Raw genomic sequence first — 19,259 nt, 5'->3', positions numbered from 1 at the left:
CATCAGTAGGGGACATGTGTATTAAATAGGGGTTGATAACATTTGTGGACCTACAGAAAGAGTACCAATTAGAGCAATCTGAAACTTTTAGATATCTGCAGATTAGCCATGCCCTTAAAGCAGCGATACCTGGGGGAGGCCCTCTACCCCAAGCATCTCTCCTTGAAGAAATATTAGTACTTGACCCTATGCTTATGAAAGCCATATCCCTAGCATGCAGAAAACTGATTAACAACCGACTATTCCTGTTGATATGCCTAAGGCGACAATGGGAGACAGATGTGGGTGACCTAGAGGACGATGACAGGCGAGACGCGCTGGCCTCCCCCAGGGAAATTGCCATCCCCATGAGACTATGACTGTACTAGCTTAAAATCCGGCACATAGTCTACTTGACAGCAAGGGTCCTAGTAAAGATGGGGAGGAGAACTGAGACATATTGCCTCCGGCAGTGTTCCCAGGAGGGTACTTTCTTCCACATGCTGTGAGAATGCCCAATCGTCCAAAAATACTGGACTGCGGTCACCTAAAAAATGGAAAGTGGGGGGAGAACCTAACGCTACCCCGAAAATGTGTCTATTACATATCTGGGAAGCTACTGAACTCACTCAAACTGAACAATCATGGGTTTCATTGGGATGGGCCCTTGCCAAACGGAACATAGCACAAAAATGGGGAGTCGGTGAACTGCCACTATGCAGAGGATGAGAGGCAGACATGGATGGGCCATGATAGCGTAGAAAGATGTCTTCAGAAATAGAGGGTGCCCTAAAAAGTGTGATCGTAAATGGACAGTATGGAGCACCTACAGGTGCGATATATGCCTGTCTTTGACAGTTGAGCTATGCCAGAGGGACGAGAGGTCACACGAGTCACCGAACGCAAAGGGTGAAATGAAGAATGTTGAAATGGCCTGGACTGAAACATCCCATTTGGTATGCGATTATGTTGTACCTGACTGCTGTCATATGACTAACTGTACTGCTGTGCTTTTTGTTGTTTTGTTCAATAAAAAAAGTTTTAAAAAAAAACACAGTATGTGGTTGCATAGTGGTTTGCACTAAACTAGTGATGTACACCAATCACTATGGGTCAAGTACAAATACAGGTTCAAATCCTCAGCGCTGACCACCAATGTTAGAAATGGGGGTCTGTAGTTGAGAGAGGTAGGTATCTTCGTCCAAATAGGGAGCTGTGCTTCTAGTCAGGTAGTCAGATAGATTTATCAGTTCCTGAGACCATGGGGAGGCGATGCAACAGTTCTGCTGAACTCAGGAGAATTGATGCATTGAATCCGTTCTCTAAGGGGAAGAGATGAGTTGATTCCAAAATGGTTCTGGTCCACGGGTAATGCGTCGGAAAAACTTGCCTCACAGGTATGATTCTTGGAAATCGGGGATGTGTCAGCACTCGATGCGGCAGCGTCGAGCAGCTCTGCACTAGTTTCGTTAGCCGCGATCCCAACGCTGCCACCAACATTAGAAATGGGCGTCTCTATTTGGCAGAGGTAGGTACCTTTATGTAAATATGGAACCTTGCTTCTAGTCATGGTAAGGGGGATGTACACTTTAGATATCCCCTGCTCACCTTTCTGGGTAGCTTGGCAAGAGCAGACAGACGTATCCCAAAGGCAATGTGTCTTTTGACTACAAATACTTTACACATTGCCTTTGGGATAAGTCTGTCTGCTCGTGCCAAGCCACCCAAGGTGTGAGCAGGGTTATGTAAAGTGTGTATTCTCCTTACCCTGAGTAGAAGAAAGGATCCCTCTTTGGACAAAGGTACCTTACTCTGTGTAGTGAAAGAGCCACCTTTGTAGTCTGGCACCCTATGATGACCTCCAACTACCACCATTTTAGTTTATTTTAGTGTGTTATTTTACACTAGCCTTAATGTAGGATGGTGCTGCATATGCCTGCATCTCTTCTGTTCTATAACCTTTCTGTCTTTCAATGGGAGCTGTTACGGAGTGGAACAGTTTTGCCAAGAGCAGAGCGTGTGGGATATGTATTTGAAGGTGAGCAGTTGTGCAGGAAGGTGTGTTGTATTGTGCATCGGTGAGAATTATGAGTTCTTACTATTGGCTTTGACATGGTTTAATGTCATTCTGTTTTCTGACTTTACCTTGCTTTATGGCGGTGCTTACTATTTATTAGCTTTAACATGCTTTCATGTCACCTTGCTCTTCAATTCCATCTTGCTTTGTGACTTTCTGTGTGCATGGCCTAACTGACTCCCTTTTCATGACTGAAGCTATTTTCTGTGCTTACACATAGCTGCAAAGTGGGGAGGGCATGTTCTGCTCTTCCTCCTGTTTTTTGCACTTTACTGACTAGAGAAACATGGTTCTTATCAGAGGAATATACATGGTCTGTCTCGAAGTCATAGCAAAGTCCTGATCAACCGATGCTGTGAGCTTGGAGCACACTGGTACGGGCTCTCATGAGAACGAGGGGGCCAGGCTTGCTAGAAGCTTCGTTATGTTCGGATTTGTATTAAGAAGTGGAGCCTCCACTGTTCTGGTGGGAGTTTGGATTCTGAGTGAGGGCAGACATGTCTATCTCGAATTGAACCCTGATTGCTGAGCTCTGATCCCCGACTGTGTGAAGACCTACCCCGGCCAGAAGTAGGCAGTGTGTGCATCAGGTCATGTATTGAGTTTTGTGGTTATTGTCATTGTGATGTGAGCCAGTGGCTGTGGTCTTTTAAGGTGTTTATTTGTGGTGTGGGAGGTGCACATCGAGAGTGATCCTCTACTGTCTGTATATATACATATCTTTCAGATCTCTTGCAGGATGTTCAGTGTATCTTATCTTATATCAGTTATTGTTTGTTTATTAATCAGTATTATAGTTTGCTCAGTTATTGATTCATGCCATTTAGATCATAGTTTGCTACATTTATTTGAATCTTATGCATTTGGTATCTGAGACTGCCTTTGTTTAGAGAAGTGTGAAGAAGTGTGGCTCAGGGGTTAGAGGCGGCAGACCCGGAAGCTGAGATCGGCCTTGGACCAGGGTTCAAATCCCCGCCTCGGCGGGTCTTGGGCTAAAAATTCCACGGACTTGATAATTCTCGCTCCGGTGCCTTCTCGACTCACGGGTTCACACTCTGCGACTCTGGGCAATAGCTTGCTTAATCTCCACAACGGCCCCTCGCGGTGGGATGCCTGGCTTTCACCATGTGGATACCCTGCCGGGGTTATCTCACAGGGGAATACCAGGACGGGTTCCCTAAGCAAGCGCCGGGAAACCTACTGCGGGTAGCTGTGCGCTATATAAGCTCAAATACATTTACATTTCGAGAGTAGTATGTAAATAACCCCCAAGCCTTAATCTAAAAGTGATAGAGTCTTTGCATTTTGTGAAATAAATCCCCTTTTCAAAAGGTGCTGTTTGTTTTGTGTTGAAGTCTTGCTGTGCCAGGGGTGGGAACACATGCTCAAAAGTGGATATTATTCAAAGGTGCAGTTGCATATTTGCCTCCCAGGTGGGAGTGCAGGGATTGGGTGTGACTAATTTGTGAGAACTGAGAATCCACATTCAAAACACTGTGCCAACTAGAAACCCCCATTTCTAACAGGAACCAAGAACAAACTGCAATGAGGGAAACTCACCGTTAATATCCTTCAGGACTGTACCCAGGGTAGATGGCATGACTCACAGTGCACCATGGGATATCATGTGTGAATAATTGAGAATGGAAGGCGAAAGAATCTGGTGGAGAGTAACAGAGTTTGATAGTGCGGCGAGATTAACGGCAGAAGAAGGAGTGTGTATTCATAGGGTGTTATGTGGTGTGTTATATTACGGGAATGATTTAATTGTGTGATGTCTTGCGGATTTGGAGTGAGAGTCGAGTGAATGTGGTTTCAGGTTGGATGTGGTCCAAGCATTGAGATTTGAGTTGCAGGTCTCGAAGTGGCCGAAGGTCCCGGGATTTATTAAAAGGTGCAGAAGACACAGAGACTGTGATTGTCTGATGGAATAATTGAGGAGTTGTCTCGAGGCGTCATTGGCAGTTCCATCTAAGACCGGGAACTTTGTGATGATGGGACGTATGGGAATCGTCTAGCAGACCTTGTGTACAGGGTGTAACTATATTGATTTGGGTCACCCATGCTAGTAAAGGGGCACCGTGTGTGAATGTTCTTGAGTGGTTGAATTCTATTGATCTTTTTAGATGGCAAACAAAAAGGGAGAACAAATGGAAATTGTCCTTCATTGTTGCCTATGGAATCTAGTCCCCCTTTTGCAGCTACAACGACCCTTTCAAAGTACCTATTGGTTCCAGTGTTTGATATATGGTCTATGTACATGGCAAGCACTAGTTTGTATCTGCCGATGTGGGAAACTCCAGTGAGAGCACCAAGTGGTGTGAGTTTAGAAGCAAGCACAAGTCAGAGAGCCTCTGGAAATCAGCATGTCCTTGACGATGTTGACTTGGAGTCCTGGTTGAGAGATCTTAATAACAATAAAGAGAGTCAGAGTAGTATGTCAAGTCAAGGTCCCATCAAGGCGCAGGGAAGGCAAAATTATTAGATGTAATGAGGCTGAAGGCTGAGGTGGACAAGATCATTTGTGGGAATTTACCTTCATAGAGAATAGAGACTTATGAACCAGATGACCTGTTGTTTGTAGCAAAGGATTTCACTCAAAGGGCGAGACAGGCACATGAAAAGATGTCGGAATTGACTCAGAGATATGAAGTAAACTTTTAATGTACAAAAACATTGCAAGAAAATCATAGACTTGCGTACAGTGACCAGAAGCTAGAGGAAAAGAGAGTGGCACATTTGAGAGCTGGTAATAGGAATAAGGGCTTGGAGTATGCTGGATAGGTGGGAAGAGAGATGGTCAAAGAAGAAGAGTATAAGAAAGGCGATAGGAGGTACAAAACCTCCAGGAGGGAGAATGCAGGGAATAGAGGCGAATCCGTTATGGGAAGTGCCTAATGGAGAGTATGTCCATATTCCTTGGAGTCGAGGTGATCTTGCTGCATTTACAAATGACTTTCCGAGGTTGAGGGCGAAACCTGCAGAGTGGTATAAGCAAGTTGATTGATTTGTTGAAACCTCAAAAGTATTGTGGATTGACTTAAATACTTTGTTTGAAATTGTGGTTCCTAGTGATCTATGGTCTGCTTGTAAGAAACTTAGTGAGTGGCCTGCTGCTGAACTAGATCGGGATCCAGTAACTCATGGTTCTTTGCCTTTGGTTATGAAGTACAATCAGGTGATCACATGGTTGCAGTCCAAAATAGCCCCTCAAGACATTGATTGGGTTAAGATAGATAGAACGACCCTGGAACCTAGAGATTCAGTACATGCTTATTATGAAAGGCTGTTGCAAGCCTTTAAGCAGTACAGTTGGTTAGATACACTTGACCTTAAAGATATAGGACAATTTGTATCCAAATTTGTAACATGACTGAGGCTGGAGATCAGCCTCATGATACAACAGCACTTAATCTGCTGCCAAAACAAGTCCATGGATGAAATCCTATTGTACGCCAGGTACTGCAGTGATAAGGTATAATCTAACCATAGAAGGATAAATAAGAAATTGATGTTGTTTCAAATGCGAAATGCAAAGAAAGGAAAGCAGGTGCAGGCAATAGAGGGAACTATAGCTCGTGGTCAAGGGAATGTTCCAGGAGGTGTCCAAATAACATCAGTCGCAGCGTTTATGGGACAAAGGAGAGGAAGAGGTGCCCCTATAGATCTCAAGACAGGAATAGATGATGCGACCCTGAAGAAGACCACTGCCTGGCATTTTTGTCACAAGATCAGACATTGGAAGCGCAAGTGTCACCTCAATCCTGTGAATCAAGTGCAGGAAGTTGAACTTGTGCAGGTGGCAGATGGAGTAAATCAGTTACCGACAGTAACTAGGTTGAGATCACTTAACTCTGGAGGAAATGAGAATCAGTTAGTGCAAGAGCCCCAACATCTGAGAATCTCGCGGGGCAACCAAACTTACCATCAGATTCCTTTTATGGAAGTGCTGGATGGATTTGATCCGGACCCGTCCTTATGACGGTGCCTGAGGGGGCCGGGAACTGTGTGCTTGGCGCGGTCTTAGATGTAGACCAGAGTGGATCATACATAGAAGTAGACGTGGATGGTCATCCCATTACATTCTTGATTGTTACTAGTGATACCTATTCTACTGTGAGATCTGCCGAAGCCACAAACCTACCCTTCTCGGGAACGTTGATCCAAGTTGGAAGAGTCTCTAACAAAAGAATGACAAAATATCTGAACTTTTCAGGATAACCATCAGTTTGTGCTGTGTGATTCAAGTCCAGTCTGTTTGCTAGGATGCAACCTTTTGTGTAAATTGAATGGTACCACCTATTGCAACTCGAAGAGAACCGAGTTGCAGAGTAATGATGAGGACATTGCTCTCAAATTGGGTAATCAAAGTCATGTTTCCTTTGCTGACAGTAGAAGACATACCGTTGGATTTGAGAGACACCGTCTCTCCAGTGATATTAGACTTCTCTGGGGAGGACATCGGACTGATTCGGGGACTTGAGCCAATCCGCATAAAGATCAAGCCTAATGCAGAATTCCCAAGAATGTCTCAGTCCAATCTGGCCCAGAAATGGTTGCAGGGATTACTCATGTGATTGATTCGATGACTGCACAGGACATCCTAAAGGAGATCATGGGAAGTCTGTCAACTCTTCTATTATGGGATTGCAGAAGCAGAGTTGAAAGTATTTACTGTTCAGGACCTCCGAAAGGTCAATAGCATAGTGGTTCCATGTTGTCCCATGGTATCAAATCCTTCTGTGATCCTATTCCAGATTCCCAGTGAAGCTGAATGGTTTACAGTGATCGACCTCTGCCAGGCATTTATCTCCAGCCTGTTGCATGAGGAAAGCCAAAATTTATTTTCTTTCTGTCTGGAGAATCGTGTCCTAACATGGGGCTGTGTCCCTCGAGGGTATATTGAAAGTCTATCCATATTCAATTCAGGTCTTGAAGAAGAAACTTGAGAGTTTGATTCTGGCTCAAAACTCAGTGCTAGTCCAGTACATCGCTGACCTTCTCATTGCGTCAGAAATGTGGTAAGCTTACAGGGACGATACTACTGCCTTACTGAACCATCTGGCTAACAATGGACATAAGGTGTTTCCGAGTAGTCAGTCAGTCAAAAATATGTTTATTTAGATCATAATCGTTAAACAGGTGCAAAGGGATAATTAATGATTTAAAATATTCTACAGCAATACAACAAAATAATTACAGATTAAAATATTCTACAGAAAATTTATAAAACTTCCGCACACTGAATACATGTCTTAAAAGCCGATACCAATAAAACATCATTTTCTTAGGATGGTCCTTACCCTTGAAGAATTAGTATTACATTAAAAACAGCCTTTTCTCTTAGACAAGCTATATAATTCATTTATTATAACATTTCAAAAATTTTACTCATATATTGTTAGTGTTTCCGAGTAAACTTCAGTACTGTCTAAATGAAGTGTAGTATTTGGGTCATCAGTGTGTCACATGCCAGCATGACTGCTGGGAAGAAGACTGTTGTTGCTCTGAGTCACATTGGTAGGTAAGGGGGACCCTTCATTCGTATCCAGATGGACTTTGTTGAGATGGTTGGGTGTAATGGGTTGGGTTACATTCTGGTGGTTGTGTGCATCTTTTCTTGATAGGTGGAAGCATACCTGACAAGAAGGTGTGATAGTCTAACAGTAGCGAACTTGCTGCTCAGGGAACTCCTTCCAAGATTTGTATTTCCAACAACATTGGAATCGTATAGACGTACGCACTTTCATAATCAAGTCATGAAGCTGTCGTGCAAGGCCTTGAGTGTGGAACAAAGACTGCATAGTATTTACAGGCCAGAGGGTCCAGGAATGGCACCTTGAATCAAGACTAGCAAGGGTGTGTACTTCGACATCTATGAAATGGCCTGATGAATTGCCTTTGGTGCAAATGAGCTTGCTCAGAATTCCTGACAGGAGAACTGGGTTGTCGCCTCATGATATATTGATGGCAAGAGCAATGTTTTTGCCTGCTGTGCTAACCGCTGATGATGATTTGTTCCTTGACTACTGTAAAGGATTGGCTGATGCAGTTCATTCTGTCTCTCATCAGGGTGAAGCAGGTACTGCACAGACTTCAAAGGACCTCAGCCCACGGGACTGGGTGCTCATCAGAAAACAAAAATTATAAATATAGACGATGACTATCCTTCACACTAGTCAAGTAATAGCACCTATAGCAGCCAGTGCTCTCTTGCATCAAGGAAATAATCCCTCCTCCTAAAAAAACACTCCTAGGAATATCATTTCCAAGTGTGCTAATTTTCCTCAACGTTAACTCAGTGCATCATTTTCGAAAATTAGAAAATGTGTCCTTAAATACTCTTTTTCATTTTGGTAAGTAAACTCATTGCGCAGGTTGTCATTTCCAGAAAACAAGAATATTTTTCCAGATAAATCAACTTTTTAGGTCGAGCATGGGCAGCCCATGCACTGCTCTGCGAGGCATGCTGCATTGAGGTAGGGACTTGAAGGGCCGCCCACGGTCCACCCACATTTTTCATTGGCTTGTGTCATTGTCCACTGTAAAGTGTGGCTGATCATTTGTCAAAAGGCTTAGTAGTTCCTCCTTAGTACTGCCTTGTCTCATTTAGTAAACTTTTATGGAGGCACCCCCTATATGTGTGTTGTTGCTCGCTAGGCTTTAATTACAGTCTCCAAGCACTATTTTCTCTAATAGCTTTGTCCTGCCTGCTGTTCAATGCAATAGGTCTTTCATTTGGAAGAGTTTAAGCTATTGTAAATGACAATGCCTTTTATTTTTCTGTTTTATAAATAACACATAAATAAAAGGCAATGTCATTTACAATGCCAATAGCTCAAACTCTCATAAATGCAACACCTATTGCATTGCAAATGCTTGTTATGTCTATAAATAAGCTAGCCTCACCATTAAAATGTGCCTGTCAGTTACAATAGGTCCTGACATTTACTACTACCCTACATAGTCAAATATTGCTTCATGTGCCCCTTCGTCAGCATTTGATGTCAGGAATGTTAATCATGCCAAAGATTCCTGTCATAAGGTGGGTAGGCCACAAGATGTCAGATCTTTCCATCTAAAGCCAACGCGCCAGGAGATTGGGGATTCCCCATCTCAGCAATGAAAATGCATAATGGGTCAGTAGTGGTCCACAAAAGTCAACGGTGACCACTGGGAAGCTATACCCTACAGACGAAAGTCTAACCAATACTAAGATGACCTCCAGATATCAGTACCATATCACCCCATCACTATTTCTGAGGTATGATCGCTGTAGACTACGGATGCCCACCCTTTTCCAGGGGTAGATTTCTTATGCTAAGTGTGAACACCAGATGTATGGGATGCTGTCAACACATACATACACAGATCCATACATCCAAAAAACTGTCATCTACATGCACAGACACACACTCACACCAAGGTCACATATGCCCACATACAAACACATACACATACACACCTACACACACACACACACACACACACACACACACTTACACGGACACATATACCTCTATTCTGCTCTCACCTGAAGTGGAACCATGCCTGCAATAATCTCCTTTCTCTTTATAAACACTACAGGGGAGTGGATCATGTTATAGGGGCAAATTGGCCACTTGGCAATGTATTGGGTATCCCTGGTGCTTCTAAAGCATATAATTGAATGCTGAATCTCCCTGTTTCTGAACACAGAAAGTCCTAATACCGGTATCAAAGCAAGATGGTACAGTGACACGGGCAGCTTCTGGACTGACACACTCAGACGTTTTGCTGCATGCAGTATTCTCCCACTCCTTACTGCCTTTGTGAGGATCAGACAATAAGGGGAGGAAGCAAGAAACCTGGGTTTGGCGTGAGCGAGCAAATGGCATTGCTTGAGACATAATGATTGTCACCAAATGTGCTTACCAAACTGTTCGTTTTGTATGTACAGTTTGAGCGTTCATCAATGCATCCTAAACACATAATGTGCTTGGGAGCTTCGAGGCAAAATGTGAGATAACCCACAACTCATATGCACAATGTGTGGGAATGTTGGGTGCTCTGATGCATTCCTCCTGCCAAGCTCCACACTGAGATGTTGTTGAAAACCAATTGTCTGACCTCCTGCTGGTCCCATCTGCAATACCCAGTGGTTCACTGCACTACTAAATGGCCCACTCAAGCAGTCGGGCGTGTTTCTATATATAGAGAGTAACCTTTTTGTGTATCTTATTTGTCTACACAGTTTCTAACACACATAAGCCCCCATAATATTTTTTTTGCCCGGGTCACTTGATATCTTAAGATGGCTCTGAGGAAAACTTTCTACTCCCTGACAAAAAAAGAGCATTGGACAGTGAGATAAGTGAGCAAGTATTAAATGGTCTTGCTATTCACTTTAAGAAAGAATGGTGGATTTAAACATTATTTAATGTTTAGTGAGGTAGTTACAAAGATTGTTGTCTAGAAACCATTTGTCCACATAATCAAAAAACGTTCATTTTGTTAGCTTTCTTATAAATCCAACATAGCTATTAAATAGATTCTGCTCTTCTACAAGGGGCCCCTTGGTAAAAACATTTGATTTAAAAATTTCCATTCCAGTACATAAAATGTTTTCTTTCGGCTTATACTCCAGCCATGTTGTTTTTACTGTACTGCAAAGAAAGAGGTATTTCTTATATGACCACACACATCGCCAGTCTATTTACAGTTTGTTGACAGATTACTGCAAAACGCATTGCCACATATTAGTCATGAACATTTAGGGGACTGTGGGAGATGAAGTCATGGTTCCATCTCCCACAGACCAATTTTAGATTCTTGATTAGAATGTTCCAGACACGCAGTTAGACATTTCCGTCTAAATACTCGCTTACAAGGAATGCCAAGTAAAATCAGAGTTGGTAATATACTCTCCAGATTGGAAACTTGTGTACGACCAACCAGAAACAAAATTTCACTCTCTAAAAAAAGCTTAGGAATAACCATCCCAGCTATAGATTTCAAAAGTGGATTCATTGAGAAGCAGCTATGTTAATGCACTAGAGAAGTATTATTGTAATAATATTAGCCTTAGCCCTAATTTTTCCCAGTGTGAATTTCAAGATAGATTGCTTAAAATGTAATTCTTAGATATTGATGATTTTTAACTACTTCCACTTTAATACTGTTTATTCACCATGAGGTTTGTATAGATCGCACAAACCTCTTGTTTCCTCAACATTTATGACAAGTTTGTTTTCAGCATCAAAAGATTGCTAATAATTATATTTTTGGAGAGGGGTATCTGGGGTCTAATGAGCTCAGAACCAGATCATCCACAAACCGGAGGCATTCCAAATCTAAGCCTTGTATCTTACGTGAAAAGTTTGATTCTACAATTTTTCTCACAAGATCTGCCAAGAATCTATACTACTATTATAAAGAGAGAACTTGCACCTTTGGGCAAGGTAATCTCGGGAACCACAGCGCCAATCTACACACCCAAGACATCTTAGAAAACCTCAGGGCAAGCAGAAGGACATAGGCTACATAAAAATAAAAATAAAACGTTGTTTAAAATATTAATAAATTAAAAAAAGTAGTCCCTTGCGACTAGCGCCGGCCGCGACGTCTGTGTGAGGGGAGGAGCGGCGTTCACCAGAACCAGAAAGAGCAGACGACATGAGCAACGTTTGTGTGAGGGGAGGAGCGGCGTTCACCAGAACCAGGAAGAGCGGAGGACAACAGAGCCGGTAGGAGCTGCGGAGCGGCGAGAACCGGAGGAGCAGTGGCAGCGCGGGGAGGAGCGGCGGGAAGCAGAGGAGCAGTGAGAGGTACGTGGCTGGAGATGTTGCTGGGGCGGGAGGTGGGAGGGAGTCGGCGGGTGCACCTCGCGGGCTGCATCGGATGTTGCTGGAGTCTGGGCAGGAGGCGGGAGGCGGGGCGGGAGGGAGTCAGCGGGTGCACCGCTCAACATGCTGCCCCAGCCACCTTCTGCCCCGGGGTAAAAATGCAGCCCCCAGCCCTCTTCTGCCCCAGGCAACGCTGGGGCGGGCTGCTAGTATACAATATAATGTCGGGGCCAAAAGACAACCATGCTTTATTCCATTTATTATGAGAATTTCATTTGTCAATGTACCTTTAGTTGAAGGCTTTGCTCTGGCCCAATTTTCCGAAGCACTAAAAATCACAAAGCACAAATCATAGTCTACACTGGGACTGCCATGTAGTTTGAGGATGGTTTTGATGATGGATTGGTCATGTGAAAAGTCTGGAAGTCAAAAAGTTAGAAAAAGTTTCTAAGTCCCAACGTGGAGAGTGACTTTATAACTTTTCTGATGAAACACGCTAATATTTCTTCCAGTTCCGAAATTACCACAAGGGTCACTTGCGAGGTCCCGGCACCTCAAGGGACGGAACCTCAAGTGTCTCAATGTATCAGTCTGAGGCCAACAGCAAAGACCAATCCAAGTCCAGTTGCTTCTGATCAGCTTGGAACTTTAGGAGACATTACTCATGGGGATTGTTGTGTCCCCCACAATGAGGTCAGACATGTAACACTAGAATAAAGTTTGAAGCAGTTTGAAGCAGACTTAGAACATTCGAGGATACAGAAGTTCGGTAGGACAAAACCAGGGTCCTACAACATTCGGACAGGGGATATACAAGAATAGTCCTGGTATCCTGTTTTTTTGCTTTCTAGTATACCAAATTGTTACATGAGGCTCAAACAGACCTGCCAGGATGCCCATAGCACCACCCTGCATATTCTGTTCAGCTCAGGTGAGTCCTCCCTCTCTATTCAGGTTAACGTTTTAATGACCCCCCGGACAGACTTTCAAGCCCGCGATCGACTGCTGCCAAAGCATCGCCTGAAGAGCTTGCCCTCCTCCTGTGCCCTCCTCCTGTGCCTCCTCCTGTGTCCATCCAGCTTCGGTGTTGCTACGGCTCCTCCATATGACCCCAGATGATGTGGGACGGCTTTGTGGCGTGTTCTCCCCTACTCCCGGGACAGCGAGACGTCTTTGCTGATGTGCCCCCACTGGCTGCCCGCCGCCCGCTGCCTCCCCATGCAGTCTATCTTCCTGGATTTTGCCTTGCCCTGTCATTGACGTTGGGGACCCCAGTGAACTTTCCCTGGGTATGGGGGCGCAGGAGCCACGACCAACGGATGGTCTTTCGGCGTTGCTCCAGTGGACCGAAGCCCACATGCCTCCTCTCTCCTCCTGACTTTCATTTTTTAACTTTGCACTATGCATGGACTTCTCCTGGCACTTTGGGTCATTTTCACTTCTTTTGGCCTGTTCGCCATTTTGCTGCTGCTCTCGGCCCGTTTTTTCACCTGACCCTGCACGTCATCTTGTCTGTTCCCTCGTCCTTTACCCTTTTCCCTCGTTTTCCCCTTGACGATCCTCAAATGTTTCTTCCCTTTTCTGCTTTGCCTTTTCTCCATACCCTTGTATCCCTCCCACCCTCCCTACTCCCTCCCAATCTATTATTTGTATATTTATGTATATAGAGATAGCTCTAATCACTAGAATATGTAGTAGACGATTGTACTCCCCTATACCATGCCTATGTGACGCTTAGAGTTTATCCATTTGTATCTCCTCCTTGAGTGACTTTACTACTTGTACATTTGGAATTTTTGTCTGTTCGTATCTCTTCCTTGTGTGACTTTACAAAGTATACTTTTGCAATTTTTTTTCCTGTTTGTATCTTTTATGTAACGCATGTATTACTAAGTCCTATGTAACGCAACTGGTTCTTATGTAAAACGCTCTGACACCTTCAGGTGAAGTTCGCGCTATAGAAAATCGCATTAAATAAATAAAAACTGATGCTAGCAGATTGTCAGCACCGTAATAAGCAGAAGGATGCCTGAAACAGGTGGCAGCCAAGGCCAGTGAAGTGATTTCGTGAATGCCCCTCAGCTTGCCCAGTGGCGTGGGCATTGCGGGGCTTTGGCCCCTGTGCCCTGCGCAAGGGAAGGAAGCTATTATGGACTACCCTTTACTTTGCCCAACGGTGGTGGGTCGTTGTTTCCTCCACCTTGACCTAGGACAAAGGGTGTGTACTGTCTGAAAGCCCACTGACCAAAAACTAACAGCAGCCCACAGTTGCCCTGCTACCCTAGCCACTATGCCAGCAGAATAAACTGCCAATCAGTACAGCCCATGAAATACAATGACCAACTGTCTATGGGAGAACTTTTATAGTGCTGGCTCGATCAAGTGCTCACTTACCACAATTAAGCATACTTGCAACAGCATCTTGCATGTCCTGTAGAAAACGATCTCATAGTATGTGAGACTGGCAGGGAGCATTCAGGGCACTAATACCAAATGCAGTGTTAGCTCGGAAAACTGCGAAGTGTGCACAAAGCACTCAAGCGGGTTCCCTATCTGCTAATCGTACTTTGCTAAAGGACTCCATACCTATTGATGAACAGACACAAGCAAGTGGGCCCTTGGGCTACGATTGAGTACACAGGGCGCATGGAAGGTTCCGCTGCCTGTTTTATTTTCCCTTATCCTTGCTGAGAAGCAGTTGATTCAGTAGACACTCTGGGGCAGATTTACAAGATCTGACCCATCTCTGCATATTAGCAGAGATGCGTCCGTTAATTTGTATCACGTAAAAAAAAAACTTGCACCACCATGGATGCATCGCATTTACAATGCGGCGCACCTTGGCGATAGGATGGACAGATGCATGACGCATCTAATGGCATAAAGGTAACGCATTGCCGGAGTCGTGTCGCAAGCACGACGCAACTCCAGCAATGATTTGGACTGCCTATTTCCATTATGCTCCGTCACTCCTTATGCCTGCGCCAAGCAGCCGTTAGGTGTTGATGCAGTTGCGTCATAAAAGGGACTCAGTGAAATCTTGTAGATAACACTACATCAATTTTGCGAGGCTTTCTTGCGTCGGAACACCCACCCTGCATACATTATACTTGACGCAGGTGTAATGTGAAGCAGGGCTTTACAACGTGACGCATCTCCATTGATGCGTCACATTGTAAATGTGTTGCCATGTGGCGCATTGTTTACGACGCCTCTGCGTCAGAAAAGTGACGCAACAGCGGCGTAAAAGTCTTGCAAGGGGCTTGTAAATTGCACCTCAATGTCTGAAACCTGGCAGATGTTTGTGTAGATGATGGTTGAGTTCCATGTGTTCTTAGAGTTGTCTTGTAATCTTCCTATTCGTGAACAAAAGGTTAGAGATGAGCTGGTAGTTCGGCTTCATGTTCGGATCTGAAGATCGTTTTGCTGACTTTTTTTCTAAAAATATGAAAAAAGTGAATTAGTGCATGATATTTGAACCTGCACACAACGAAAATGTCACTGCATTGTGCAGGGCGTCGGTAGACAGTATAGGGATGTGCACATGGTAAACAACAGCAAGTCCATCTGCCAGGACCCAAACTTCAGAACCTGGAATCCTTGGTCAATCATCCTAAAATCACCAGAAAAATGAAAAACAGTGCGCACACAATGCAGAGATGGCTCTGCAACATTAGTAGCTAATACAGATATGTTTCGTTGTGTGACTGCTATGCTCTGCCTACCTTCAGACGTGATGTAGTGGTTCATTACCTACTGATGAAATTAATTATATTCACTCTTTTATTTATTAGCATTTCACCGTACCTAGGCCGGATTAATTCTGTAGGGGAAGTTTAATACTGTCCGCATTGAATTTGAGGATTTAAATGAAACGCATAAAAAGGTGCACCACTAACAGGCACAGTAAAGATTGTCATTAAATGACACCAGCGCAAACACCAATGGTCTGCAGCAGCTCTGTATGCCACGTTTGACACATTTATACAATTGCATGAGGACAAAATTACTTTACATTTTAAAGCTTTTTTAAACAATTATAACAACTTAAAACTTCTGAACTGATTTAACACCTATTTTCACTGTGCACAAAAGTGCACGTTGCTAAGTAGGGCTGTAACTCCTAAAAGTCCATTAATACAGTAAGCCTCTGAATCCATTAACCACTGCTTCCTTCCGAATGCTTTTAATACCCTCCTTTGACTCCATGCACTTCACATCTGTTTTGGCTGTAATTACGTTTTCCTTTTAGCTGATAAAATAATGTCTTTATCTGACCTTCAGCTCTCTTGCTTTGTACATTGTGTATCAAAATTAGCCCCTAAAACTTTGACCGTATTACATTAAAGCAACCTTTTTTTGCTGGAGAAAGAATTGAATATCAGCATTATCTAAACTCAGGAACACATTTTCTAAGAAAATTGTTAGGAAAATTCTGGGGCAGATTTACGACTTCTGGTGCATCTCTGCTAATCAGCAGAGATGTGACGTATCTGCCCACCCGTGCGCCACACTGATGCGCCGCATTTACAATGCGGCACACCGTGGCACTCGGATGGGCAGATGCGTAGGCACCCAGGAGGAAATGCGACGCATTGCATGAGTTGCGCCACAAGCGCAACGCAGCTCCAGCAAGGCTCGGGGGTGCCCTATCTCTAACATCCTGCGTCAATCCTTACGCCTGCTTCAAGCAGGCGCAGGGTTTTGACGCAACATGGCCCTGAAAGTGACGGAGCACTCAGCCTCTTTTAGGAGGCGTTCCTGCACCGTAACGTCCCCCCCTGCGCAGGAACACCTTCTTGTGGCGCAGGGCTTTATAACGTTACGCATCTCTCAGATGCGTCATGTTGTAAGTACCCCGCACCATGCAGCTGGATTTGCGCCGCTGCTGTGTCACAAAAGTGATGCAACAGGGGCATAGAAGAGGCGCAAGGGGCTTGTAAATCTGCTCCGTGCTTAATTTGAGGGCCTGTTGGAGCGGTGTTTACAGGTGGGCGCACCAGAACTCATTTTTGGGGACTGACACCTATTTATCCTCATCAGATTCTGACTCAGAGAAAGAAGGAGAACAACACAAAAGGGGGAAAGAAGAAGGTAGATAAATGAAAAAAGAGAGAAGGCAGGCGTGAAACAAAACCTGAAACAACAACAAAAAGGGGAAGGGAGAGCCTAGTTTTGGAACAAAGAAGCATGAGGTGGAATCAAGAACACACAGTCTTGCTATTTAGCCCCTCTGACATTTGATAGCACTGACTATCAGCTTCTCAGTAAAACTTTGGGCCCACATGCATTCTTCTAACAATTTAGCACTGCAGAGACTTTAACCTCATTTTTTCAAGAGGTATTGTTATTACCGGGTAATCACAAGTTGCTCAACTAGGGGTCCTCTATAACGGACATCGGCTGCCGCATGTTTAATCATGGAATTTGCCTTAGGTAAAAAATGCATGATTATTAGACCCTGGAATATCATGTGCAATAAAAATGTGAGATATAAGTAATGTAATGTTACATGGATTTGTAGGGCGCAAAACATGTCACACGTGAGGGTATCCAGGTGCTGTGTAGATGTGTGTTCTGCAAGAAGGATCAGCTGAAAAGCCAGGTTTTCATTTTTTGCAGAAATCCATAAGTGATGCAGCTGTCCTGATGTGCTGTGGGAGGTAATTCCAGCATATGGCAGCCAGGTCAAATAACAGTGCTTTTAAATAAAAGAAGCAACCCACAACGCTGGAAGAATTGTTTTGTTTAAATTGTTTTTGCAACTTTACAAGAAATGTAAACTTGTCATATTTTGTATGAATGATTCAAATTATTATGGTTAATTAGTTATCACTCGGCAGGAGTGAATAAAGGTAGTGCATATTCTGTCTAGGACAGACTGTCCTAGTTTTTTTTGTTCTTTTTGGATTTGTGGCCAGGTAGATCCACTCCAGAATCAGCACACCAACCAGAGCTCTTTTGAGTAATTGAGAGCAGGTTAAATTTGTAAATTCGTGAGTGCATTACCGCTGTGTGCATGCACATCACTTTCTAAAATTGGCATTTCGAAAACAGTAATGCTTAAATCCAACTTTACCCCTGAAGAGGATTTATCATTACCATTCCAAAGATATGAAGTATGATTTAGCTACTCCTTTCCAATCAGTAATTGCAGCTTAAAAGTGTTTTAAGCAATTCTCAATGCTAACCTATGAGAGGGGTGGGCCTCACAGTAGTGGACAATGAATTTAGCTATTTGTCACTACCAGGACATGTAAAAATGAAAGTATATATCCTACCTTTTTGTTACACAGCACCCTGCCCATATGGCTTACCAGGACCTACACTAGAAGTGACATATGTGTAATACGAGGGGAGTTTAAGACTTGGCAAGTGGTTTTAAATGGCAAGTCGAAGTGGGAGTAAACCGCACACACAGGCCTTGCAATGGCAGGCCTGAGACAGGTTTGAAAGGCTAATTGTTTGGTTGGCACAACCAGTGCTGCAGGCCCACTAATATCATATATATGACAAGCCCTTGTAAATGGTATACCACTTTACACGGGACTTATAAGTAAAATAAATATGCACCAAGGTCACCTTGTTTAGGGGAGAAGCAAATGCACTCTAGCACTGGTCTACAGTGGTAAAAATGTTCAGAGTCCTACGGCCAACCAAAAGATAGAGCAAAAAGCGAAGGTAAGCAGGCATAAAGTTGGGGGAAGACCACTCTTAAATTACAGGTCTAAACATGCTGCATGTGAAATTATCCCATCCCAATGAATGTCAAATTCATCTTATAACTCTCATTACTAGTCAAATTAGGATTCTGGGCAATTCATATTTAAAACCATCGAGCTAATACAGACCCAACATACAAACATAGCTGGGAATGTGATCAGAGAGAAAACTGACAGATTAGATGCCAATCTCTGCCTCATCGATGTGCTGAGCAAAGACATCTGCCTTTTGGATTGGATTCCAAAAGGCAAATATGGAAGATTTTAGTAATATGTCATGAACATCTTGTATCTTATTTCAACAGTTTATGGATATACCATGAGAATATCTCTGTATAACTAATATTCTGGGACTTTAGTATGAAAGAAATAGAAATACATAAGATACATCAAGATATAATCAAATATTGATTCAACCTTCTCCCTATGGGTAGGTAACTTCTGAAAATGTCTGTCTTACTTTCTGGTTTATTTTTTATGCTGCTGAAAAATAACTAACATTCATAATTACTCTGTAATAACTTATCGTGTTGATGCATGTATGATATTCCAAACATTTATTTTACTTCCAATGCATAGTTTATACTCATATCATAACCAATTGTAATTTGACATTAGAATACTTACTGGTCCTTCACAAAAAAATTACATTTCGAA

Source organism: Lissotriton vulgaris, chromosome 4_1 (assembly GCF_964263255.1).
Source record: "Lissotriton vulgaris chromosome 4_1, aLisVul1.2, whole genome shotgun sequence".
Taxonomy (NCBI): domain Eukaryota; kingdom Metazoa; phylum Chordata; class Amphibia; order Caudata; family Salamandridae; genus Lissotriton; species Lissotriton vulgaris.
This window is presented reverse-complemented; position numbering follows the sequence as displayed.